This window comes from Manacus candei, unplaced genomic scaffold, assembly GCF_025592945.1.
Source record: "Manacus candei isolate 608988 ecotype Guabito, Panama unplaced genomic scaffold, ASM2559294v1 h1tg000056l, whole genome shotgun sequence".
Taxonomy (NCBI): domain Eukaryota; kingdom Metazoa; phylum Chordata; class Aves; order Passeriformes; family Pipridae; genus Manacus; species Manacus candei.
The window spans coordinates 11,454,478-11,481,668 of record NW_026138104.1 but is presented as its reverse complement, the minus strand read 5'-3'; the positions used below and the strand labels follow the sequence as shown (position 1 = coordinate 11,481,668).

Genomic DNA, 27,191 nt, shown 5'->3' with positions numbered 1-27,191 from the left:
AAATGGCTACAAAGGCAGCTCAGTGCAAACTGTGCACTGGGATTTCAGTGTTCTCTGTTTCCTGCATGTGTCCCAAAGTGGGAGTCAATACAGAGGTTTTAGAGCATTTTTTATGTAGTTTGCTTGACAGATGTGAGAAACTGGTTACTGTCATATTTTTTTTAATTGAAATAATGGGTTTCCCATCCTTTTTTGTTGTTTAACCTCATACAGTGGAACAATAATGCAAAAAAAAAAAAAATATTTCTAAATCGACCTTTTAGCTTCGTGTTACCAGTTGAATGTGTGCAAAAAAAATACTGGTTCTAAACTGTGGAGTGTTGGATTGTTTTTTGAAAATCGTTTGTGGCAGAACTGCTAGTTACACAGAACTTGAGACAATAATTACACACTGCCTGGTCTTGACTGCTTTTATTCTTTTTTTTAAGTAGAGATTTAGGTCACAGTCAGCTAACAGGCTTTTGTTTATTGGCTATTTGTTTGAGGTTATAGGTACTTGCATCTTTGTGTTACACGTTCAAAAAGGGTAGGTAAGAAACACTGTGGCAAACTGTAAAGTCATATATAAATACACCACTTTTCTCTGGAAAGACGTGTTTGCTGAAGCTCTTGAGAACATCTGAGCCTGATACAGACTGCAGTCTGGAAATGTATTTCAGGACCACGCTCCTTCACAGACAGTATCCTTAATTGTCACTGTTGGAAGCAACAGGCACTCTGAAGGCTCCTTGAAAAGTGGCCAAATGATGACTCTTAGAAATAGATACTTTGCCTGTAGTTATTTCTTGTGACAAAATTTTATTTTCATGGTTATTTCAGCCAGGACTTTATAAAGAAAAATTATGTGAGGAGTCTTGGCATATGGAGACTCCTCGCTGTCTGAAATGTTGGGATTACTCAAGCTGTATAGAGTAACAGTGCTGAGTTTTCAGGAATTTCTTCCATAAAAATAGTGCCCAGCTAAGATTTCATGAAAAGCTAATTAAAACCTCTAGTTGGCTATCTCATACTGAAGTGCTCAGCTGCGTGATTAGTTTAGCTTTTGCTTACAGGCCTCAAGGAGGCTGGTGCAAGTTGTTACTAAAATTATATGTGTATATATATATATATGTATGTATACGCACAGTTATTTGAATCCTGCACTTCTTAGCTCCTCACGTCCTCCTCTCTTCAGAAGAAATTTGAATTCTGGTGACTTCAAGACCTTATTCTTTGGTTGTTACCTTGCCTTGCTGCCTTCAAGTGGGGTAATTCCTCACAGTGAAACTCTGTGGGTGTTTTTATGTGCATGACTAATAGTTGAAAAACTCTGACTGCAACTGAAGCAGGCAGTCACTATTACAGTATTGTTTTTGTGTATAGATGGACAAGATACCTAGCAATTAATAGTATTTATCTCTGCATTTGCCAAGCTCATCTCTACCGATGACACTTATGAGTTCAATTTTCTGTTTTTAAAGGACCTTGTAGTACTGATTAGGAAGGTACAATATAAAAATACATTGTGCTAGACTGGTTTGTATCCTTGAATTAGTCATTCTCACTTGACCTTCACCTTTGGTTCTTTTCAAGTATTTTGGTCATTAGTCATTGTTTTTCAGTTTCCCCTTAGTGTGTTTTACAGCTGACTTTCCTGGTTCCCTTTAGTTTTGGATTGTTAGCTTTGCCTCCATAGCATGTGTATCAACTAGTTTTGTGTTGGTAGAACCTGACATAGGTCTCATGAATGCAAAGTTTGGAATATATTTCCAGTTGGGGATATTTCATATATGTACACTTAAGGATACCTTGTAAAAAAGCATTTAAACAGATGGTGTCTAAACATTTAACAGAGTGATTACTGAGGTCTGTAGTATTAGTTGTGTACAAAATTAAATATTAGCCTATATCTTTCTCTTTTTTTTTTTTTTTAATTGGGACAAAAGTATCTAGGAATATGGCAAAACTGAACACAATGTTTTTGTGTTCATTTTGACAAGAAACTTCCTTACATTCTTGAAGAGGAGTTTGTTGTGCTATTTACTACCTGACATCTGTACTTTTTAAAATCAGTTTGCTCTTATCATGGTTCTTTAGACTTAAGGATCAGTTCCAGGGATAAATGTAATTTTTGTCTTTTTAATGCTGCTTTTATGCTGTAATTGGCTTTGCAGTGTCATATCAGCACAACAGAGAATGCAAAGCAGCTAAGGACCAGCCTGCCCTCTTGGATTTGTTGCTCTGTATAGTTAACTGCATTAGTAGTAAATAAAACTCTTAGGTGATGTGAAGAATATATATACTCCTATTCCACTGTCTCCATGGAGAAAATGTTCTTTCCTACAACAAATACAAGGATTCGTAGAGAGAGCAGCTGTTCTGAATGGAATGAGAGAAGTATCTTTGATGGTGTCCTTCACATTAAAATGCAGCGTGGTAGGGTGACTTTATTTAGCTTCTTCTGTCCTTATATTTTGGTATTCTCATGTCACTTACTAAAACAGAATGGATGAGTAAGGGTTAGCCAGTTGCGTTCTGAAATAATTTGTGATGTTCAGTGTTGTTCCTCCTTAAAAGAAAGGAGAAAAACATGAAACAAACTACATGGAAAAATTGATTTTACTAAGCTGTTTGTTCCTTTGTTCCTTTCTGAAACAGCTTTTCTTAAGCCCTTTAGCATAGTTCATTGAGAAAGTGCATAATGCATTTTAACTTAGCTGGCATGTGACTTGGGCATTCATATTACACAATACAGCTACACATGAAGTTTCTTGGTTAATGCAGTTAATGGTAATAACAGAATTAACAAAAAAATTAATAAATGCTCATTTGAATAATTTTTTTTCTTAGAAAACTTTTTGTAATTTATTGAAATGCAATTTTTTTCCAGGTTTTACTTTGGAAATAGATACGGTTTTCAATTGAAATATATCAGTGTTTTTTATATTTCTATATCTCTGTGTATACATGAAGACAAATGGATTGATGGGTTCTTGTTGTTTTTTAAACATATTTGACTACAAGAGACAAGATTCTGTTTTCCACTAGTAGCATCTATTCCAGTCCTCATATGAGCATGTTTGGTACTGTGAAAAGGCCTGGAAAAGCTTGGGCAGATGAATAGGAAATATCTATTTTCGAGAAATAAAAGAGAAAAAACTCCCTTTAACTCGTGTTTAGTCCACTGCATAACCTGCTCTCATTATTTTAAAAATACTGGTTTCTTGTGCGTTTAGTGATTAGACCAGTATTTTAAAGATAAGTTAGCAACCTGTTTTGTTTGGATTCCTGCTACTTGCACAAGTAACCCTCTCTTTGAAGGCCCTCAAAAAACATATGTCAACTTGACTAGTTTCCAACTTGATGATAACATACTTGATGACCTCAGTTCAGTTTTTAGTAGACGGTCATTCTCAGCAGCAGAAAAACCCCAACTGCAGAAAAAAACCAAAATCCAACCGTCCTTAACCATGTTTTCTTCTGGCAGACTGGGGCACATAGACATTTCAGTGATCTTCACACTTTGGGTGTAATATGGAACAATTTTCTGGGATCTCATAGGCCCTTGTTTATCCATGGAAAAAATATTCAGGAAATTGTAGTGTAATCTTCCATTAAAAAAAAAAAGTATGTTTATGAATATAACTTGCTCCCAGTTGAATTCTCACTGAAACAGTAATCTGTATTTTGGACAACTTGAAAAAAATTATTTTATGTGCAATTATACGTAATTTTTTCCTGCATAATAATGCTCGGACTGTTGCTTACTGGAAACTTCAGAGATCAAAATGTCTGTGTTTGGTGTAGCTACATTCCTGAAAAAATCAGAGATTTTTCTTCCCAAGAGAACAAGAAGAATCTGCCATTAAGAGCCACTGGTTGTGGTGAGCAGCTGGGCAAATAGAGCTACTTTGAAACAGTGTAGGTAGGAAGATAATGTCAATTACACATAAATTAATTTGCTCAAATGTATTATTTTTTTACTAGTTTGGGATTAGCAACCTGTAAATATAAAAGCATTAGCATCTTATAATTTACTTTACACTATCCTAATAAATTCAACACTAGTTCTTAAAAAATAATCACTGTAATTTGGTGTATGCTTAGATTTACAGCCTGGCTTTATTTCTCTAAACTAAGGCAGACATGGGCTTTCTTTGCTTGACTTAACATTTTCAAATATTCAGCCAGCCCTTCACCCTGCATAATTCATACTTAGGCCCGCTCAGTGCAGAGATAAAAACCAGAGGAATATGGTTTGGTCTTGCCTGGAATGAAGTTTTGTGTTCAGCACAGTGTGTGTGGTGTTCGTATCTGGCCCAGGTCACTGTCAGTTCAGGGTGGTGTTGGTGCTTACAGCTGTTTAGACATACTTTGAACCTCCTGGAACGACACACAAGAAGTTGATGGTTTGAGTGGAATATAATGGTGAGATTGGGATGGAGATTAATTTCATAGATCTGTGCTGAAATGGAATTTGTAAACATTCGTGATTTAGAGTTAACTATGTTAACTAAGCAAAGTGCTGCTGAAATTCAGTGAAATCGTGTTTCATTTGCATCTACTTTTGGAGACCTACAGAGGATCTATTAATATTATTATGTTTTTATTCCCTGCTTGCTTCTAGTGTGATGGAAAAAGTCTTTGAGCGTATTTGAAGGCATATTAGGACCTTTTCCCAGTGTAGTGGAAAGGAAATGAACTTTTGGGCTTTGTGTTAAAACAGATGGTCAATTCTAAATAATACTGTTGTTTTGTTTACTTCCTCTTGGAAAGCTCTGTTGAGTTAGAGAAGCGTGTGATACACAAAATGTGGGTTTGGAAAGGATGACTGTACTTTGTAACAAATGTTTAACTTGAAGCCAACACAGAAATAAGGCTATTTTGAGCAAATGCACTATGATGTTAAGGTTAAAGGTTAGCTCAGGACTGCAGAGCTGTGATTACAGTATCTCACTGCTATTGATTTTTGCCCTGTCACTCTTCTTTTTAGGGGCAATTGTGCAAGACCCCATTTCTGTAGTGAATTCAGAGTAGACCAGTGATAGCAGGATGCTGTTAGAAAGAACGAGATTCTGGTAACCCCGTGTCTGTTCATTCTCTCAAAAATGTTAAAGAGCTTTTAAAGTCGATGAAAGTTGCACAGATAAACTTGAGTTATCTTTAGATTTCCATCAGCATATAATCAGAATACTCAAAGTAGTGTTGTTTGTTCTAAATTTGTGTGTCTCTGCCTCATTTAAATAAACTTGCAGCTGAATTCTCTCTGATTGCTCTCTGACTCTGCAAGTTAAGAATTTAACCCTAAAACCGTGACTAGAGAAGAACAACAACTTTTTGTACTTCTTGTTTCTGCCATTAACAGATTAAAACCCTGGAGTGAATGTAAAAACAGCTAGGGCCTATGCAGCAAATCTGACAGCAAAACCTAAAAATGCCCAAAAAAATTACTCAGAAATATGATTTTTAGTATATACAATACCATGATTGGTATGCTCTTCTTTTTTCCTCAAAACCTTTCTATCAGAATAATTTTTAAGTATTGCTGTGATTATGTCTGCCTCAGTGTGCTTGTTCTGTCACTGCATTCCCTGTATCCCAGGAAAACAGGATGACCTTGAAACAATTTGTTGTTACTTGTAAATGACTTGGCAAAACACATTTTGAGCAGAAGGCATTCTTTTCTTGTAACAGCTTAAAATAACTGCTTGAGCCACCAAGCTTGGGAAAGTATTGATACTGGCAAGGAAACCCTTTGAGTAACAATTCAATGATTATTTTCTGTTAAAAAATTAAAAACCTACAGTTTTTGAACAATGGGCTCTTGATGTCACCTACTGTTTGTCAGTGGGTTTTATTTTAATTATGCTGTTAGAGTGACAATTTTATATTGACTGAAGTTCTGAAAAATTGGTAAAAACAGAATGTGTCCAGTAAAAACAGAATGTGTCCAGTTCAACCAAGTTTTCTTGTTTTAACACTATGGACTCATTATTACTGGGATGATTTTTAGGTCTATTGCTGATGGATTTAAAGTAGAAAATCAAAGTTTTTACAGAATCACAGAATATTCTGAGTTGGAAGGGACCCACAAGGATCATAGAGTCCAGCTCCTAAGTGAATGACCCATACAGGGATCAAACCCACAAATTTGGCATTATCAGCACCAGGCTCTAACCAACTGAGCTAATTTACACAGCCTTTATTTCCAACTGCCATTTAGTGAAGACATGTTTGGAAGTTACAAATATTGTCTTCCTTCAAAGAATGGAATTAAAATACTTGTAACATTTCGAATAATAAACTAAATTTTAACTTTACAATATTTATGGATGAGACTAAAACCCATGGAAGTGAGTAAATACAGGGCATAATATATAAATATTGGAATATGCATTTTCCAATCACTAAGATATAATAAATGTAACTAAATATTGTCTCCTATCTGTGGTTCTTGGTTTTTCACCTGTTTCAGCACTGTTCTTCAAATTATTAATCTCATCATTACTTAGTTTTTTCTAGCTGTGTGAAGACAGCATTTTCATTCATGATTTGCTGTTTATTTTGGGGGTAAACTGCAATATCCCAATTCCTTTCCTGTGTTACTAAAGCAGTTGAATAATGCACTAGGAATTCCCAGGTAGGAGAAGAGTGACATTTATAAATTCATGAATTAGTTTCCATGGAGATCTGAATTGCTGTAGGTAAATCTGACTTCTGAAAATCGAGTATTTCAGTAAAAATTGTTCTCTAAGGTATAGCAGACCCATGCATGAATATGATATACTGGGGAAGGTCATGACACTGTTGTCAAGAAAGTCATACTTTGTGCCTGTATTATCAGAAAGGCAGACCTGAACAACAGTGACTGGGTTAGTACAGTCAAAAACAACACAGACTTGGCGTGGAATAAGAGGAAGGCTCTTATGGGTATGTAACTGGTTGGAAGATGGAAAATAGAGCATGTATTGTTCAACATCTTTGCAATTGTTTTGAAAGAAGGGAAGGAGGATTTGAATATTGGAGCGACAAATCACATTACTGTGTATGAAACCAAATGTTGATGGTGAATGCTGGTCATGAAGGGTTTCAGATGCATCCATGGAGTAGACAATCACGTGGTAGATGTAATACCATTTTGGCAAAGGTGATGTGTTTTTGGAGAGAGACTACTTTAACTGAATACACAAAGTAATGAGTTCTGAGCTAGCTGTTACGTTTGGGAGAATGTTTTTGATTTTGCAATAGACCTCTGGGAACAGTGGCTTACAGTGCAAGGTACAGCTCTGTGAGACATAATCAGGTCTAAGAAGGCTTCCAGCAGTTTGCCCTTGTGTCTGCCTCTCCAACACATTTTCATCCCTGTCCTGCCACTTAGCCTGTGTGTGCTCTGGCACTCTTTGGACCCACTTCATAGCAGATTTATTTACTAAAATGGCAGAAGACTCTTCCTTGCAAAAATAATGAGTATTTTTGTGCTATTTCATTAATATGCTAGGTTCAACAAAGGATCTGGCCAACTGAGAAGGAAAGGGAGAGGACTTTGCTGCTGGGAGTGGTTGAGGTGTGAAGGAAGAACAGGAGCAATGGGAGCATGGGTGGGCTGAGACCTTCCTTTTCAGTGCAGCAAGGCTGCCTGTGGCTGTGGAGCTGCCAGAGTGGTCCCTGTGGTGAAGTAAAGGCTGAAGAAGGGAACGGGTGGTAGAATCTTCTGCTATGTGTGCTGGTGGTGCGACTTCTACTTCCTCCAGCCACAAATGAAGCAACCAAAAAAGATTTTGTAGAAATAGCAAAAAACACAGAGCAAATGCCAGCACTGACTGCAGGTATAAATTAAAGGCTTCTCTAGCAGCAGTGTCTAAATGGACTAAAATCTCAGCCTTGAAAAGAGGTTGTAAGAAGCAAACTGTAAATGACTGTAGAATCAAAGGTGTCATTGAGGAATTGCTCCTTGTCTTTTTTAGTGCAAGATCTGGGGCATCAAGTCAAACTGAAGTGTTCATTATCAAAGTAAATGAAAGGAGATATGTTTTCTATTTAGAATACTACCTTCTGTTTTCAAAATGTATTTGTTGAGTGCTGCAGGTTCTTTTATTTAGGGGAACTGTGAACAAATATAAACCAGACCTTTAATGATTTTAAGGACCTCTCTCCTTTTCAGTTTCCTTTGTAGTTTACTTCCTCTCATTCGGGAGGCCTTTCACTTGTTACATTTATTGCACCTGTTTTAGGTCTAATGTTTTTTTCAAGTGAAGTGAAATGATCAATATTGTACTTTGTATTTGATACAAAATCAGATGCATTTTTAAAGTTTATTTGTGCCTTTGTCAGTCTTGATTGCTAATATTAATTTTTATGCAAATAAGAATGATGAGACTGTTGTAACTATCTTCAGAAGGTTGGTAAACTTTTCTTGACCTTAATTTTTCTGACAGATCACAATACCTGTGATTTTTATCAAATGCTGTAGATGCTTAAAGAAGTTTTGGAGGATATATTTTTTTTCTTGAGACGTCATGGTTTGCGAGCACACATAATGCCGAATTATCTGCTTTTTACTCTTCAAAAAAGTAATGCTAGTAAATCATGTGAACTGGTAGTTTAAGTAGGATCTCAGTTTGTGAGAAAGAATCTCTTTAATCTAAACTTTGGTGAAAACCGCAGAGAGTGTTGAAATGATGATGGTCTCAGTGTGTCTAATATTAGTAACACTGAAGATCAATATGTGGCTATGGATGATGACTGCTACGGTATTATAAACACATCACAATTAAGAGATACTTTTTACTAAAAATATTTAATAATGGATTTTTGGTATGTCCTGTAATAATTACAGGATTTTTGGTATGTCCTGTAATAATTCCCTAGTTAGATGTAATTGTAGATAATATGAAGCAGTGCTTTCTAATTCTTCACGGTGTAAATCTCCACAAAAATGTATAGAGAGTCTGGAATTTAGGCCATTATGGCTAATACATGCATGACATTCTGATGGATTTTTGTTAACTTTAGTAATATCACTTTGTCCTAGAGGTATATTATTCATCCTACAACAAAGGAAGAAGTTGCAGGAAAGATTGGTTATGGGAATTCATTAACACTACACTCTTACTCCTTGATACCAGTAGGTCTTTAAAGAAATGCTGTTCCAACTTCACAGATATTTCCTAACAGAGGTGGTGAGACTCATACACTAGAGGACTGACCCATATTAAAGCTTAATTATAGTAATGAATAATCCTGCAAGTATAAATTATTCACAGTTGTTTTGTATGTGAAGTAGTGTCATGAATAAAATAAGGAAAAGTTTCTAGAAAAGACCCTGCACAATGGCCTGAGTTTGTCAAAAGGTACTTTTCCTTCTTGTCTTTCAACATGGATTAAATCTCAGTGTTAGGTTTGTAGACCTCTGCACTTTGTATATGTTTTGCTTAATGGAAATCAATAGCAGCAAGTCTTGAGGGCCTACACCCTTGTAGTGTTACTTGAATAATACCTTGTGCAAGAGAAATGTTCCTACCTAAAGACAGTCCTGATACAAAAGTTGCAATCTCAGCTGTCTAATAAGATTCCCACACTGTCACTAGGATGAGAATTCATTAGTGTTACCCTCTTATCCGTTGATACCAACAGGTCTTAAGAAGAGTGCTGTAATTTCATAGTTATTTCCCAGGAAGGATTCATACATAGTCATGGACTTTATTTTCTGGTTGACTTAGTAGTCAAAATACCTCATAAGTTTGTAGTGTGAATAGTCTCACTGACAAAGAGAGAAAAGGGAAAATTTAAACTGGATTAAAACAGGGCCCTTAATGCATTTAATGGGGCAGCTGCCTCATGCTAAATGTTCTTTCAGAAAGTGCCTTGGATCCAAAGAGAAGAAAATAATGCTGTCTTCTTTGGTGAGCTTTTACCAGTTTGACTTTTCAGTTACCTTCCTAGCAGTAGCCCAGGAAGGAAGGAGTTAAGAAGATGCTTTGAACCCAAAGTCTTCTGCTTCATCCCCACACCCTGTTGGTGTACTTCCACACCCTGTTGGTGTTCAGGGAACTACCTCCCGTTCACCTTTAGCGTGCTCAGCAGGATAGTCACTACGTTTTCAGATTAGCATCACTGCTGAAGCCTGTTGGAGTTTATACAGCAAGAAGGAGTTCTGCCTGCTCTTCAGTGACATACAACATTGCAGGACCATCGGCTTTTTTCATTTGTACAACCTGTTGGAAGAACTGAAGTTATTCTTGGGTAGGCTCCATTCCTTGTAGGCTGCTACATTTCCTATAGGATTGAAGATTATTTCGTGTAAGCTTGGTGGAAGCTTGATGATACCGAGTTTTTATTTTCTTGGGACACTGTTTACTTGAAGGTAACCATACTTTGGATGAAATGGCAGACACACCTAAGAGGAAAATTACAAAGAAGTCGTCGTCTTTTTCATATGATCGCCGGAGAGATTCAGTGAAAGTTAGGAGACAGTCCAAGTCTCTTAGCTTTAAGTCAGCTACATCGGGTGCTCAGAAAAGGCAGGCACAGAAGAAGCAGGTTTGTATTTGGCTATTTATCAACAAAATATCCTTACCTCCTAAATTTTTATAGGGATCGTAAAACTTGCTGTGTTACTATGAAGTGGGAAGCATTCTCTGCTGATTTGTGATGTGTGTGAATATGGATGTGTGCACATACAAGCCTGTGTACAGGTAAAGCTGGGGTTTTTTTTCTGTAATATTTCTTAAGAGCTAGCTAAACTTGTGGTGTTAATTTTATGGCAAGAGAAGTCTGCGTCTTTTTGGCTTTTAAGACGTTATTTTTGATTTCTGTTTTGTACCAAGGAATTGCTCCTATAATGCAATATGTGCCCTGTGAGCTTTTGGTAGTGTTGTCTGTTGTGCTGAAAAACATGATGGATGCTGAAACTTTTGAAATTATTATTCAGATTACAGCTGTTCCACTGCTCTTCACTATTATTATTTTTTTTTAATGTTGAAATGTACCAGACTGAGAGCTTTAGGGAGTGAAATATTTTACTTATTCCAGAACAGGTAATGCAAGTCAGCAGCAGCACCTGTTCTGGTGGGACCAGTTCTTAGGGTTAGAGGGCAGTTTAATGCCTTGGCAGTGCTGTTCTGCCATAGTAAAAGACTTTCCTTTATCTTTTGTAGCTGGGATCTAATTAAATGAAATTTCTTCAAAGAGAAGATGTAGTGTGCACTGTAGTAAATGGAATAAAAGTGAGCCAATTCATAAAATATCTTTGTATACTGATCCCCAGTTTAATCCAGTGTGAAAGGACCACAGGATCACTGACTACAAGGCATCTCTCACTCTGCGATTTTTGTGCACAGGATGCCTTTTTAAAGGGTTTAAAGGAACTTTACAGGGAATTTTTAATTAACTGTGTAGAACATAAAGCATTTTAATACTTTGGGAATAGTGTTTCTGCAAATGCTTTAAAATAAACTAGAGTTTCATTAACAGTTTAAGTGAATTTCTCACAAGCAAGTAGTGAGTTGGTCAAGAGATGGTTGGTAGGCTCTGACCATCACAACTGCACCTAAATTTTGAGGGAATGTGTCCATTCAGATTGAAGAGAATTTAAGTTATTGTGTCCAGTGTAAACTTTGGTATTAGATTAAAAGACAATGAATTTGAAGTGTGGGGATTCATATTTGTTTTTAATACTATTTCTGTTGTTCTTGGAATCTTCAAATGTCTATTTAAATAAGCAAGACACTGACTAGTAAAATCTTAGCATGTTCCAGCTTATTGTGATTCTTTAGTGTTAATTATAGTCATAGCTGAAACCATTTTCTTTGAAATGAAGTTCCAGAAGTTTTAAATGAGGAAATATTTTGAGAAATCAGAAAAACCTTCAAAAGGGCAGCAAACTCAGACAATCTCGCCCCCTTGCCCCCCCCCATTATTGGATGTGTTTTTCCAAAGTAAAAAACATAGATCTTAATTTTCTGAAGATGTAAAATACCAAATGACATCTGTGAGCATTCACGTTCATTGAATCTTTTGGGGAAATAGACTGCTCAAATTAATTTAATAATTTCATTTGTAGGTGCAAATCGGTGAGTACCCCTGTATTTTGATTTTACCAGACCGTAAGATTCCTGAGTCCTCTCATCTTTTGGATAGCTGCCATGGTTACTGCGTGACCTCTAGTGGTTAATGAAAGATATGCTCAGTTACGGAATTCAGGCTGTTTCTTGAACAAGTCCTGAATGTGTATTCTTGTTGATTTAATTATTTAATACTCTAAATTCTATTTTTATTGAAAAGGAAAAAAAAATTCATCTGCTTCAACTTAATCTTTCATGGTGTCACTTCCAGAAAAAGTGTTTGACTAAAAGTCGTTGTTCACAGGGTTGTGTGTCTGAATTGCAGTACTCATAGATTCAGAATTACAGGAGTAATTTTTAGAAACTTTTACTACTTTGGCTTGGTTACAGTACATTAGTGGGTGATATAGCTGAAATGAAGCACTCTAGGCAAACCTCTTTTCTGATCAACTTTTGTGTACTGGATAGATCTGAAGAATGTATTTTTTCCCCTTCTAAATGCTCCATTTAACTATAAGTTAACTGTGGAACTTTTAAAATACTGAAGAAAATTGTGGGTTTGAAGTTACCTGAATCTGATCAGTTTTCAACCAGCCAGACCTAACTCTGCTCAGTACAGTGTAACTCTGGTGGTTATGCAGGCTCATCCCAGGCCTGAGTTATTGAGTGATTAGTAGTTCAGTTACTGCACCAGGATGCACCAGGAGAAATGTAACTTAAAAATGCTCTTCTTTGTTTCTTTGGTGATCAAGTCTTTTTTTTTTTTTTTTTTTAACGTTTTTCTAATAGATGTTTGACATCTGAGAATATTTAAAACTGTGCTTTGGTCTTTGCTGTTTTAGAAGACAATAGTAGACTTTGCTACTCACAATATATGTGGTTTTACTTGGGTGGTTCCCTGGAGGAACAAGACTCTGCTTCTGCTTATACGGGGATGCAAGCCAAAATTATTTTTCTAAACATTTTGGTAGATTGGTATCAATCAAAGTCTCTCTAAATCACAATACGCTGCAAAATCCTTTTCTACTTCCCTGGCCTTTGTATTGCTGACCTCCCTTTTTGCAGTTTGATTTTTTTTTTGGTCAAATTTTCATTTTGACATTTTTCCCCCCCCAAAAAAATTAAAATTATTAAATCACTGGTAAGGTAGTAATGAGAATATGAGAACATTTTATAAAGGCATTTGTCACATTTTCTGAATTGCAGTGATGTGGTTGTGTTCAAGGCAAATTGCTGCACTTTTCTTGCTTGTTTTTTTGGTAGGTTTTTCTATTTTTTTTTTTTTTTGGGGAGGGGCTTTTTGTTTTTTTGGTTGTTGCTAGCTTAGCTAACTTATTAGAAACCGAAAGTCATAAAGTGTTCAAACCCAACAATATCAAATATCTCATCTAATGTAGAAATTAATCTCTTTCAAGATAATCTTCCCATCAAGTTATTTATGATGGTAATTACTTTCACTGGCTGCTGATACTGTCATATTAATTGAAGAACCACATTGCAGAAATATGTCAGCTGGCCTTCTCAGGTATATGAGCAATTTGCTACATAATGTGTGAAATGTTTGATAGTTTTAGGAGAAGAGGTTGCCTCTTTTTATGTTTTGAATGAAGGACAAATTTAGTTCCATGAAGTAAAACCTATAAGTAAGAAAAGAAAAAATTTGAGAGCAAGATTCTTATGTGCAGGGGAACATGACAAAGAGATCCGGTGCTATTTTTAGCTGTTTTGTGAGAGTCTCTCAAGTCCTATTTCACTTTGTCAGCGCCGGCTGACTGATTACTATGACATGGGCTGGAGCCTCAGTGGATTAATTAAGATCTAAAACTGTTTTTCTGATAACTACTTATGTTTTGGATACAACATTTTGGAACTTGGCAGAGTTTCAGGCTCACACAACAGTAAAAAGTGCTTGCATAGACTGCAGATTTGTGGTTTGTTCATGTATATTCCTATTTTCCTTCCAGAGAGTGCCATAGAATTGAGCTGACAAACTTGTTTTCCCCTTTTCTTTCAAACTATATAATTCCAGAACCATGTGGGGTTTACTGCCCGCTATTGCAGATGCGGAACAATACACACAAAGAGGGTGTTGTTAGAAAATCTTCCAATCCCTGTGTTTAAATATGGCTCAGTTAATAGGAGTGCTCCAGATTCCTTGTTATGAACTTCTGAGAGCAGGCAAAGGCCTGTGAGTTACACTTTGTACTTTCTTACTAGAGAGAAAGACTGAGTGGAAAAATGACACTGGGGAGGTTGGGGGTGTGAGGGGAGGGGACTGCTCAGAGAGAGCTATGGCTTTCCACATTAAACTCTGTGATAAAGAACATACATAGTAGATGTGCCAGGTGTACAGGTCTGGTGAGCAAAGCCCATTGCAGCAGCAAAGCAAATGATTTGTAGTCTGTTAAGATAACTAAGCAGTAAAGAAAAATTAGGGATGAAAGGAATCTCAAATAATTAATTTTCAGATGTAATTTTTGAAAACCATGATCTGTGAGTACTTTCCTTCTACTGATTTTCTTCCCATTTTTTGCAAAAGCTTGTTTTGAAGTCTCGGGGGCATCTCAAATGCCCTGTCTGGGGAGAAGGAAGTCAGCTTTAAGTGTGAGCGCTCAGGATTTGTTGTGAAAAATCTGATCCTGTTTCTTTTAAAATGAAACCAGACAAGCATGTAAAGAGAAAAAAACATGTGATGTGTGTAAGCAGTGGGAGATAAGAGCGTGTAGGTTTGTCTGGCAACTGGGTTGTTAGAAGAAACTTGGTCTAGCAAAACTCATTCACTGTGGAGCATAGCGTGATGTTAACCATAGTGGTTAGCTATTATTAAAGCTGTGGTCATAGCAAGTTAAGGTAGGTTGTAGCTGGTGAAACAGGCCCACCGTCAGTTAAACACAGAGTAAAATCAGAGCAGAGTGGCATGGCAGTGACAGCCTTGAATTTTTGCTTTCCTTTTCTTACTGAGGCTTGTTTGTGGAGATGTGGTACCTACAGCAGTGTAAATCCTCGTGCCTTGGCGGCATTTGCTGTAATGGTATTAGTTGGTGTCTTTCTCTCTGCTGATTTCCAGTGTACTGAGAAGTTGCCCTCTCCCAGAGGTGGTGGGTTCCTGCCCTTGGTGCCTTGTCCCAGAAGTTATTATGACATTACATACAGTCACACCATCTCAAAAAATACTTTGCTGTCGTGTTGAAATAAAAGCATGTTGCCAGGAGGTTTTCCAATTTAGTTGGTGATTTCTTTAATGCAAGCAAAATATTAGGCTTTACTTTGGCAATTTAGAGGTTCATCTGATGTAAATTGAGCTATTACTTTTAATTCTGCCTGAGTAATTGTTGTTGTAGCTCATGTAAGAGTTAACATGATTTTTGGTTCCTAAAGGTGTGGCTATATGACAGATTTCAGCTGATCTAGGGCGGTGGCTGTGCTGCGGAGGAGAGTGGCCTCGCACTCCCCCTGGCCATGGCTATGCTTCCCACCTCTCCCTGGCTCTAGCACTGTTGGTTGTGAAGAGTGGGGTCAGTGTGCTGATAACCCTGCCAGAAAAAAAGGGCAGGGGTCATGGAAGAAGGGGTAGAGACAAAGGCCTCTGCTGCAAGGAGCACTCTGTATGGAGGGAGCAGGTTCGCTGCCACCAGAGCTGTGGATGTTACGGCAAATACCCACTTGAATGCTTTTGATCTGTTGTTGAAATGTAGGCATGCACCAAGGAGAGTGAGAAACGAAACAGAGTCACAGAGCTACAGAATGACTGAGGGTGGAAGGGACCTCTGTGAGTCACCAAGTCCAACCCCCTGCTGCAAAGAGGGCCTGAGATGGGCCTGGCTCCATCTCCCGGGATGGAGCTTGTATAGCCTCTCTGTGCACCTGTTTCAGTATTTGCTGCCAAGGTGAAAAAGTGTTTCCAAAGCCTAATCTGTATTCCCAGTGTTGCAATTAGTGTGACTGTTGCTTCTCCTCCCACTTCTGGGTCACCTCCCAGAAGATCCCAGCTCTGTTTTCTGTCTGCCCTCCCGTTAGGGAGGCTATAGATGACAACAACAAGATTCTCTTTTAGCCTCATCTTAAAACTGAACAAACCCACCTTTCTTGGCATCTCCTGGTATACCCTGTGGTCCAGCCTCTGCCATGCTGGTGACTGTCACAGGACATGCCAGCTACACTCATGCCTACTTTGCCTTCCAAGTGCTGTCCAGGAGGGATCTCCCCATCCTTTTCTACAAACCCACTGTACAAATCCAGCTGGCACACAGCCAGAGATGCTGCACACTGATTATTAATTTAAAATCCTTGGTGGCATTCCCTGATTAGCAGGGAAGCAGCATGATTTTTTCATAAAATTCCTGCCTGACTTCTATGGTCTCTTCTATGTATTTTTTCATGCTGCTTATTGTGCAGCATTGTATTCTCAAAATGGGATGATGCATTTCAGAAGATACTGTTAGCTGCAATAATATGTTTGTAGGTTTAGTCATTCTGCTCTGGCTACGGGGGGAAAAACACACTGAGTACAAACTAGATGGAAAAAAAAAGAAGAATGATTTTGACATACCTACTGCTGACACTCCATTTCAAAATGCTCATATTCCCAGCACTTTAGCAGAAACAGAAAAGTAGTATTTTAGTATAATTCAGTACTTAAAAGTACTCTACCACTTTTTGTGGAATGATGACCCTTGTATGGTGTAAAACTTTTGGGTTTTGTGCTAAAAAAGCAATATTTTGACATGTATTTTGAACAGTCACTGAAGTTCTGAGTGAATGTTCTTTCTTTTCATTTTAATACGATTAGAAAAAGTTGTTCTCTAATGTTACAGAATTTACTGATGGAGAAGGATTTTATCTCATTTCCAACTAACATGTTGTCACTTTTGTAATAGCAAAAAAGTTTTACCCTCTGTTGTTCTGTACAAGAGTAAGTGAACATTTTGCTTTATAGCAGGTTGATTTTAATGTTTCTTGACAAAAGGAAGGAAAATTAATTTTAATTATCTAAAAATATGTCCCCTGGCTCAAAGTATATTTCTCAGATAGAAAGCAAGCAATGTTTTGCTTTCTCAGCAATTTCTGTCACTTGAAGTGTGAATTGATCATGGAGGTAATAGCACATAGGGAAAATCCAGTGGGAACTGTCTGATTTCATATGTGTTTCAGTTCAAACACTTATGTTCTTTTGATTTGTAGAATGTAATTTTCACTGACAGTATTAGTGGCTTTTAGAAGAACAGCCCTTGACAGATGACATCCATCTAACCAGCTGCTGCCTCATCTGACTTCAGGCTGAAGATTGCATTATCTGACTGATTTGAAATACAGTAAATATTAATGACTCTTCATCTGTTATTTAAAATAAATACAAAGTACTGAGAGAGTGATGCTCATATTTCATACTTCTGCTGTAACTGGCTTCTTGTCATCTGGTGAGATAGTATCAATATTCATGACTGACAGCTTGTCTTCTTGGGTAATTTCTTTGGGAAAAATCGATGTTACTTTAATTTTCTTTTTTCTCCCACAGCCTTTATTACTCTAGGTTTCAGTATGGTCAGAAACAGTGAGATGTCTCATGTGGTGACTCAAAATCTTCTCTGGACATCCTGTTTCCATGCTTGATAACCCTTTCTGTGAAGAGATCTTTCCTGAGATTCAATCGAAAGCTTCCGTGGTGCAACTTGAGGCCATTTCCTCTTGTTACCTGGGAGAAGAGATCAACTCCCACCTGTCTACAACCACCTTTCAAATGGTTGTAGAGAGAGATTAGGTGACTCCCAAGCTTCCTTTTCTGCAGGCTAAACATCTCCAGCTCCCTCAGCTGCTCCTCATCAGACTTGTATTCCAGACCCTTCCCCAGCTTCATTGCCCTTCTCTGGACACGCTCCAGCACCTCAGTGTCATTCTTGTAGTGAGTGGCCCAGAACTGGTCACAGTACTCAAGATTCACCGGTGCTGAGTACAGAGAGACAATCACTGCCCCAGTCCTGCTCTGACACACTGTTGCTGGTACAAACCAGGATGCCATTGGCCTTCTTGGCCACCTGAGCACACTGCTGGCACCACCAGGTTTCTTTTCTACCAGGCAGCTTTCCAGCCACTCTGCCCCAAGCCTGTAGCACTGCCTGAGATTGTTGTGACCCAAGACAGCACCTGGCACTTTGCCTTGTTGAACCTTATACCACTGGCCTTGGCCCATCGATCCAGCCTGTTCAGATCTCTCTGCAGAACCTTCCTACCTTCCAGCAGTTCAGCACTCCAACCCCTCTGGGTGTTGTCTGCAAGCTGATGAAGGGTGCCCTCGATCTCCTCATCCAGATAATTAATAAAGATATTAAACAGGACTGACCCCAGTACTGAGCCCTGGGGGACACCACTGGTGACCGGCTGCCAACTGGATGTAACTCCATTCACCACCACTGTGTCTGGGCCTGGCCATCCAGCCAGTTTTTTGCCCAGTGAACAGTACACTAATCCAAGCCATGAGCAGCCATTCTCCAGGAGAATGCTGTGGGAAATGGTGTCAAAGGCTTTACTAAAGTCCAAGTAGACAACATCCACAGCTTTCCTCTCATCTGCTAAGTGGGCCACCTTGTCACAGAAGGAGATCAGGTTGGTCAAGCAGGACCTGCTTTTTATAAACCCCTGCTGTCTGGGCCTGATCCCCTGGTTGTCCTGTGTTTGCTGTGCAATGGCACTCAAGATGATCTTCTTTGTGACCTTCCCTGGCACTGAGGTCAGGCTGTCAGGCCTGTACTTTCCTAGATCTTCCTTCCATCCCTTCTTGTAGATGGACATCACGTTTTCCAGCTTCCAGTCACCTGGCACCTCCCCAGTTAGCAAGGGCTGCAGGTGGATCTGCCCTGTTGGCCTTCCCCTGATTCTTACTCATAAACACTCAACCCTAGTATCACCATCATTTAGCTCTAGGCAATCAAAACTGTCCTAACATATACAGGCTTACCCCACTACATCTCCTTCCTTGCCTGTCCCTTCTGAAGAGTTTGTAGCCATCCCTTGCAGCATGACAGTTGTGTTAGTTATGTTTCCATGATGGCAAATACATCAGGTTTCCTGCTGCACAATGGCTTCCAACTCCTCTTGTTTTTGTATTCAAGCAGAGACAGAACTTCTGTAGGAATATGATGGTTTCAAAAATCTGCCCTCGAGTGGTTGCTGAAGCACAGGATAGAATTTATGACCAAAAGTTGGAAAGAAGTTAAAGTAGGGAAGAACAGGATGGTGGTTATAGTTATTCCCAATGATCAAAAAAATTTTTGCACAGTGGTTTGAACTTATATTCACTGTATGCGATACATATTAATAAGTGGTTAGAAAGGTTACTATAAACTTAAAAATACTTTAGTTGTTTCTGTGCTGGTCATCTTTGAGTTGTGGAAATCTTTCATAGTGTAGTTTTCTACTTCATCTGCTAATTCTTTAAAGAAAAACCTCACAAAATCAAAGAAACCCCCCACAATTGTTTCCTGTTTCCTAAAAAGAAAACCCAAGAAAAATGAGGTAGCAATAACTCCACTGTTTATTTGTCTTTCATTGCTTTCATTCTGGTTTATTTGAGAGCAAGATCAATCACAAAGTGTTTGTGCTTGTGAGAACTGCAGTGTCCCACAGTCTGTCACTCTCGAAATCAATTTGTTTATTAAGGACTGTTCCAACTTTTTAAATATTGTAAACTCAAAACATTGCTATTAAGCAGCCTTAGGTCTCTTTTACAGTTCTTGCTTACTGAGTTATCTTCTCTTCCTCTATTAGTACTTTGGCGTGTTCAGGCAGACTACATTGATTCCTTTATTTTGAATATTGTTAATCTTGTTGCACATTTTTCATCAAAATAGCTGTCATAAATCTGTCAGCTGTCAGAAATAGAAGTCAGCTTTGAAATCTTTTTAAAATATTGCAATGCATTTTCATTAGAGGAAGTTGTCAGCAGAGAACATATTTCTTTTCTTGACACTGTCATACTGCTTTGATGAATGACACTGGGCAGTGTTTCACTTTCTAGCATTGGTTGGGTACAATACCAGCGCTGCAGATGCAGCCTGAGACACCCATGTCTTCCCTATCATCCTGCTGCACCTGTTTTCTTCGCAGACAGGGGATGGAGCATTGGCACCGGCAGTAGCTCCTGGACATGGACAGATTTGCATCGGGGGAAAGACATGCAGAGCAGTGGTGCAATTGTTTCTTGTCTTCTTAGAATGACAATGATTGCCTGAATTATTACAAATGTTGATGCTTGCTGCTATAAAACAATTCACTGAACTCTAGTTCTGTGCATGTAAAAATACGTTCATTTACTGAAATGTAAGGAATATAATGAATTCATTTTTCTTCCTTCTTCCACGCTCCATCAGAAGTTAGGTGGGCTGAATATAGACACTTAAATCAGATGCAAATGAACTAAGTAACTTAAGCGTTGCCTTTGACTTAATGTCTTGGAGACAATATTTAGGCACCTGAACAGCTACATGTGGATTACAGAACAGGGAATTAAACTTTTTTTTTTTCCCTTGTCATACATCTTAAAAGAATAATAACTGGCATCTACTAATTAGTAAAAATGCAAGACTTTAGTCCTTCCAAATCATAAAGTGATGCTTTAGTAAGCAAATAAACTCTAGTAAACTATTTAATTCTTTGGATATGGAGCCATCCTTGTTTAACTGGCTTGCAAGTTAAAGGTTTGTGTCTGTAGGCAGCAGAGTCCAGCCAGAGCAGGGTAGGTCTTCAGGGCATTTCTGTCTAGTTCTCTGCCTCTCGGCTCTTTCCTCTCCATTCACATGCTCAGTCTTTTGAGTTGCAATCAAATGCAAAAGAGTTGGGGGTATTTGCTAATAATTCAAGGGATTGTTGTGTAAAGATGTTATGGAGCTGGTGTATGATGCTTGCTGGTGCAAAGACCAGGATAACAATCTTGTGGTACCCATTCATCCCTTCCCCCACCCCCTTCCTTTTTATGACTTCCAAAAACCAACTGTATTTTCATCTGCCAAAATAAAAAAATAGGCTGTTATGTGTATGCTCACTTTACTTTTATTGGGAGGGAAAGTGCTTAACTAACCCCTCTGAAGGTTTCCATTTATCTTATGGAAAGGTTAGGGTTTCCTTCAGATTTCCATAGGACCTCCTAGATGCCATATGGATATTGAATCCAGGTTAAATAAATATTTGAAACTGCTCTTACCTGCTCTTAATCATTTCCAAATGTAACAGCCCAGTGATATGGAGCCCAGATAGGCTACTTTTAAATTACTCTTGAAGTTGATAGGTATGTATTGATGTACTCAGTGAATTTATGTTTTGGTAACTTGCAGAGATTAACACATTAATCTTTTGCTGCATTTTAGTAAACACTTCATGATTCTCAAACCCTCAAACTGAAAACCTGTTGCATATTTGGACCTTGCTTGTCTTAGCTCATACTGTTTAGATCAGCATTTGGGTTGGACTTGTAAAATGAAGCAGCTGTATCTCATGCTTTGATCAAACAAAAAAATACTTTTAAGCTTACTGATTTTGATTCAAGTTTCTTTGTTGTAATCCTAAAATTGTACCACAGGAATGCTAATCTGAAGAAAAAAAAAGTCCCTTTTAAAAAATGCTAGTTTTATTGATTTCTAAAATGGAGCCTGAATTTTTAAGTAATTTTAATTTTTTTTAAAAGTTATTTTTATTTGTTTTTGACTTTATCTTTCTATCACTACTTATTTTCTTAATTCTACTGCTAGAAAGCTGGTTTTACAGAGAGACTGAAGTGAAAAAGCATAAGGCTTTTTGTTGGTGTTATGGGAATTATTCTTGGAGCCATGACAAAATTAATAAGAAGAGAAAAAAAAAGCAAAAAGGGGTTTTTTATTGGTTTTACCTTCTGCTTCATTATGTGTTTAGTTCAGTAGATAAATCTATAGCAACATCTGTAACACAATGAAATAATTGAATAGAAAAAGTTTGGAAGTAGTAAATTAGTGACATGGCAATGAACTTCAGTGTAGACAGAATTAAGATAGGACCAATTTTTTTTTTTTTAATAAAAACTTTTAAGATGATAGCTGATTAAAGTAAGTAAGAAGTTTCTAGATTTTTAAAAAAGAATTCAAGTACAGAATATAAGCATAATATAAAGAAATCTCAAGGATCTAACTGTGGAAAGAGAGAGGATAGACAGGTTTCTCTCCTGGAAGTCAGCAGAACAACTGGAGGACCCCTGGGGAGAACTGATGTTCCGCTCCTCCTGTGGCTGGCTGTGTTTTGACTCTGTCACAAACATCCTGTGTGATTCTGGGCAAGTCCGTTTTGGAGAAATTGTTGGGATGGTACACCCTGGTAATGAGGAGAAGGAATGTGGCTCAGCCAGCTCGGATTTTGTTATACAATACAACTGCTTGTAAGCAGGAGCAGGGTCTGAATTGACAGAGGAACAAACACGAAGGAAGACTTTGCAATTCATTTCACTTCTGAAGTCCTGATGTTTTTATGAATCTGATCTTGTGGGGGGCGTTGACATGTTTTCTAACTCCTACGTTTGTTAATATAAATCCAATTTCACAAATCTCTGATGGAATTAGGATGATCCATTTGATATTTCTCACATGGATTTCTGAAAGATGTTTGACAAGGTCTGTCTCCAAAAGCTCTAAAGAAGATTTAAACAGCCATGGAATAAGGGAGAAATTTGTCTGTAGCTAAGGAAAAAAATAAACGTAGGAATAGAGGGGAAGGGTAAATACCAAGGTTTTATTGTCAACAGTAGAAGGTCACCAGCAGTTTTTTTCAGAGATGACTGAGACTTGTGCTCTTAGAACTATAAATGAGCTGTAGAGGGAAGCAGGAGATGGCAAAACTGAGGGATGATCCTAAGCTCTTTAGAATGGTAGAGACTGGGTCTACCACAGTCTTTCATGTCTGGTTGGCAGGGGACTGCGTGATGGGCACTACAGTGATAGATGAAACTGAATTCAGTTAAATACTGAGAGTTTGTAGGATTTTTTTCTCCTGTTTTCAATTTTATATCCAAAGTAATGAGCTTGAGATAGCTGTTAGAACTAAGGATGGAGATCTTGTGCTTACAGTTTATAATTTAACAAAAATGTCTGTTCTCATAGCATAGGATTGTGTAATTATTTTTCTTTTACATCACAGTTTGATGCTTTGTACTGCTTACTTCTCTGTGTAGGTTTTCTGCAGAAAAAATATTTGTCAATGGTACATGAGATACATTTAGCTTTCTGTATCAGCATCAATAAGTGAATGTGTAAATTATATGTTCATCTTTCAAAACATAAATCTTACTTTCTACTTTTGTAAGATTGTACTACTGAACTGGCTATAGCTAGGTATTTTACATGCTGTAGTAAAGGCATTACTTGTTTGTGGACTTGCAGTATAGAATGATATTCATCACACTTTCATTAAGTGACTAATTTATGTAGCACTTTTAAATTTATGTTGATATTTACAGTGGTGTGAATTTTCTCAGAGCAATTTTAATTTTTTTTTCTACTTGTAGTGCATCGTAATTGTTGTTGATAAGATGGAGAGATGATCCTGCCATCCTAGTGATGTAGCAGCGTGGAAATGTATTCACTGAGTGTAAATATGAGTGCTTGTTTGTATTTGGTGTATCATGTGAGAGGTAGAGTACTTCTTTATCTAGGATATTTACAGTGGGGTCTAACTGATTAATAAAAGAGGACTATAGTAATTCAGTTTTCTTTTTTTTAAACTTGGAAAAATCTGAAGAAGTCTAGGGAATTATATTGGAGTAGTTGCATTGGTGACCCAATGAGAAGTACCTCCCTGTCCTTGCTGTCCATTTTGAACCCGATATATCTGCCCCAACCCTGGCAGTTTTCAAAGCCAGGTTGGTTAAGGCCTTAAGCAACCTGGTCTAGTGGGAGGTGCCCCTGCATATGGCAGGGGGGGTTGGTACTATATGATCTTTAAGGTCCATTCCAACCCCTTAACATTCTATGATTCTATGATTTATAATATACCTCATCTGTAGTACTCAAAACAATTCTTAATATTCATAATTTAAAAAAATTCTATTAAACCCTTTTCAGATAGTCTGTTTTGCCTTGTTCAAGTGCTCACAAATGTGACAGTAACACATCAGTCTGTGATGTCCCTTCCTGAAGGCTGACTGCAACTAGTGTGAGGCTCCTCTCTTCATTCTCTGGTGACAGACAGGTTTTGGCTCTGAATCCTGCTGGAGGAGCAGCTGTAGTTTGGCCTCCCTGGGCTGTGCTTTGGTAGAGCCATTCTCTGGTTATCAACCACTGAGGGAGCATAAGCAGATTAGTGAGTGGAGCTAAAGTTAGCCTCTGCAAAAGCCTTGTGTCCAGATGCTGTCAAAGCTCCAATTTAAGGAAGTGTCTTGGGTGCCTGAATGCCTAAATCCCTTGACTTTGACAGACTCCAGACATCTTACCCAGTGCTACAAAGTTGTTTCTCAGAAATTATTAAATTGTAGGAGCATGCTTGTTGTCTGTGTATCCGATTCTCTCTCACACCCCTTCCCGGTAGCAAGCCCAGCCTCAGCCATCCTGGTGGCTCCTCTTGCTTGCCTTTGTCCTTTTTGGCAAAGGAGCCGAAGAAACCCGTGCAGAGCTGGAATAAGGCAGTTTCCATTAACAGCATGCAATTAAGTGGGGGGTGATGCAGGTCCTGGCTAAAGGCTCTTGTCGCTCTGGGCCTTTTCTGTTGGCTTTCCAGTCAGGTTGCCTGTTTTGTTTTGCTTGAGTTCAGGCCAAAATGAAATGGTATCCAGCTGCCCTAGTTGATATGTAATCTCCTTTGGTGCTTCAACCTCCATGTGTTCCAGGATTAGATTCCTCTGGTTTGTCTTGTCAAATAAACATCAGCATTTAAAAATGTTAGGTGGGTAAGAGCATTAGGTGAATAACCTGCTTCTCCATGTTAGCACTGTGGCAGTTCACATAGGTAGTGTCAAGGCTGTCGCAGGTACTGTGCACTCAATTAAACTGGGAAAATTGTATTTTCCATTGAGTGGCTACAACTATGCTGAAACTTGAGTGTGTTGAGCTGCTTAGGTTAAATATTTCACTAAATCTACTACAGTTATTTAAATAAAAATTGTTGGAATGAATCATTGCTTCAGAAGTTTTCAACAGCACCTGAGATGTGTACATGAAAAAAGCAACATAGAATATAATAGATTTACAGATAATGAAAGAGATGCTAGTTTATAATATTCTTTACCCTTTAAAATTTTAATAATGGCATATTTTTATGTGGAGTTAATGAACCCTGAAAGTAAATCAGGATTGAAATTTAAGGTCATGTTATTTTTATTTTTGTTTTCAATAAGCATTGGGAACTAGTGAAATGTTTAGCTGCATTTGTGTTTCTCAAGAACATGGTGCAAAGTTAAGTGTCATGGGGCTATGCACTAATAGTGCATTTTTTCCCTTTTATGTTCCAGTATTTGCCCCTTTAAGGGAATATAGATATATATGTATAGCTGCGGTTTCTTAAGCTTTGGTAAATTTTATACTGTAGAAATCCTATGTGGAGTTCACTGCATACTATGCATTAAATACTTTTGTATAGATATTTTACTTTTTAGCATAAAACAGTAAGTGCTTTGAGATCTATTACTGAAAGATGTGGAGTGGGAACTGGGTACTGAGATGACAGTAAGATGTGATTTGTTATGGCACTGATTATTATACATTACAGTAGCAATTACCAAAATCTCCCTCACTCCATTTATTCCAGAGGAAATTCTCTTGTTGATAAGAACAGCTTTTACTCAAAGTAGAGAATTTTGCACACTTCTTTGCACTGGTTTTGTGGTAAAGATTAACTGATAGGTCATAATTTGATCTTTTATGTTGAGTGCATTCATATATTTGAAGAATGGTGGGTAAGACTGGGATCCTGCCATTGCAGGGGCATGTCTGCCCTAACAGTGGAACCCCAAAGAAGAGATCCTAATCTGAAATTTATGTATGTGTGCTTGTTTATGTCTGTGTACACACACAGGAGAGTGTTGCATCTTACTTGAGTAGAAAGAGCTTCAATCCTGCTAGTGTCTACGAGAGGTTCCTTGTCCAAAATTCACCTGCAAGTGTATTTTGGTTGAATTAGGAACTGTACCTGTGACATTAACATACAGGTTTTTTTTTCTCTTTTTACAAAAGACAAAATGTGACTTTAGCAAGGTCTTAGGTGTTATTTTCTGACCCTTTGTGGTTTAAATAACAGGTAACTTGTACAAATTGTATGAAAATTAATGTGGTCTATATTTTTAGGCAAGCCCAAAAGCTTTTTATAAAAGCCCCTTTTTCACAGCCTATTTGCTATGGGCAGGAGAGCATAAGCTTGGTGCTCTCACAGCTGTTCTATAGCACCTGGTTTGAAACCTGAGCATGTGCCACTGCCAGGGAGGTGGCAGTCAGGGCAGCAGGGAGCTGCTCCAGCCATTTCAGGCTTCTGCAGCCCAGAGTTATTGTTCATAATGAATATTCTCTTTCTGTTCTCAGCATGGGTGTCATTAATGGGAGAAACTACTTGAGAATGAACTATAGACAGGTACAGGTTGTTGTAGCCAGGTCGTTGTAGCCTATTGTCTTTAGGAAGTATTTGGAAGTTCCTGGTGTGCACTTTTAGAAATGTAACAGTGAGTGAACCTCTTTAGATTTTGATGGATTTGTCCATTGTATTAAAGGATGATTAAAATGATTAGATGTGCAGTGTTGAAGTATTAATTTTCTGAACATATTTATCAAGAAGAGGTAATAATTATAGTCTGCTTGATAATGTTATGCACATCACACTCCTGTTAGCCGATTTTTTTTTTCCTACAACTGTGCCAGATTTTAATTAACATATTTGAAAACAAGTATAAAAACTTGTGCATTTATAATTAAATCTTCAATATCATTATTATTATTGTGCTTTCAAAAAGGTGTATTTAGCATACAAAAATGGCCTAGAATTACAATAAGTTATAATGATCCTCACAAAAATACTGGGGTTATATGTGAAGCAGATGGCATTCCTTTTTATTGGGGAAAAAAGAAGCAGTCTGAATGAAAACAAATTTTTCTGTGTGGACTCAGGGCTTTGTTATAAATGATTCAGAGTGAATAAGGTGCTTTCCACAGAGATATACTC

The 27,191-nt window shown here is 37.8% G+C and overlaps 1 protein-coding gene across 14 annotated transcripts in view; it reads left to right on the top strand.

Annotated features, from left to right (window-relative positions):
• PARD3 (par-3 family cell polarity regulator) overlaps positions 1–27,191 on the top strand; it is a 451,505-nt gene that overhangs the window by 49,155 nt on the left and 375,159 nt on the right. The window contains exon 1 of one of the 14 annotated variants that reach the window (XM_051802293.1): positions 3–10,673. The exons of the other annotated variants lie outside the window; for them this stretch is intronic. The gene's annotated coding sequence lies outside the window, so the exon portion shown is untranslated. Of the gene's footprint in view, positions 1–2; positions 10,674–27,191 lie in introns of those variants that run through there. 14 annotated transcript variants of the gene reach the window in all.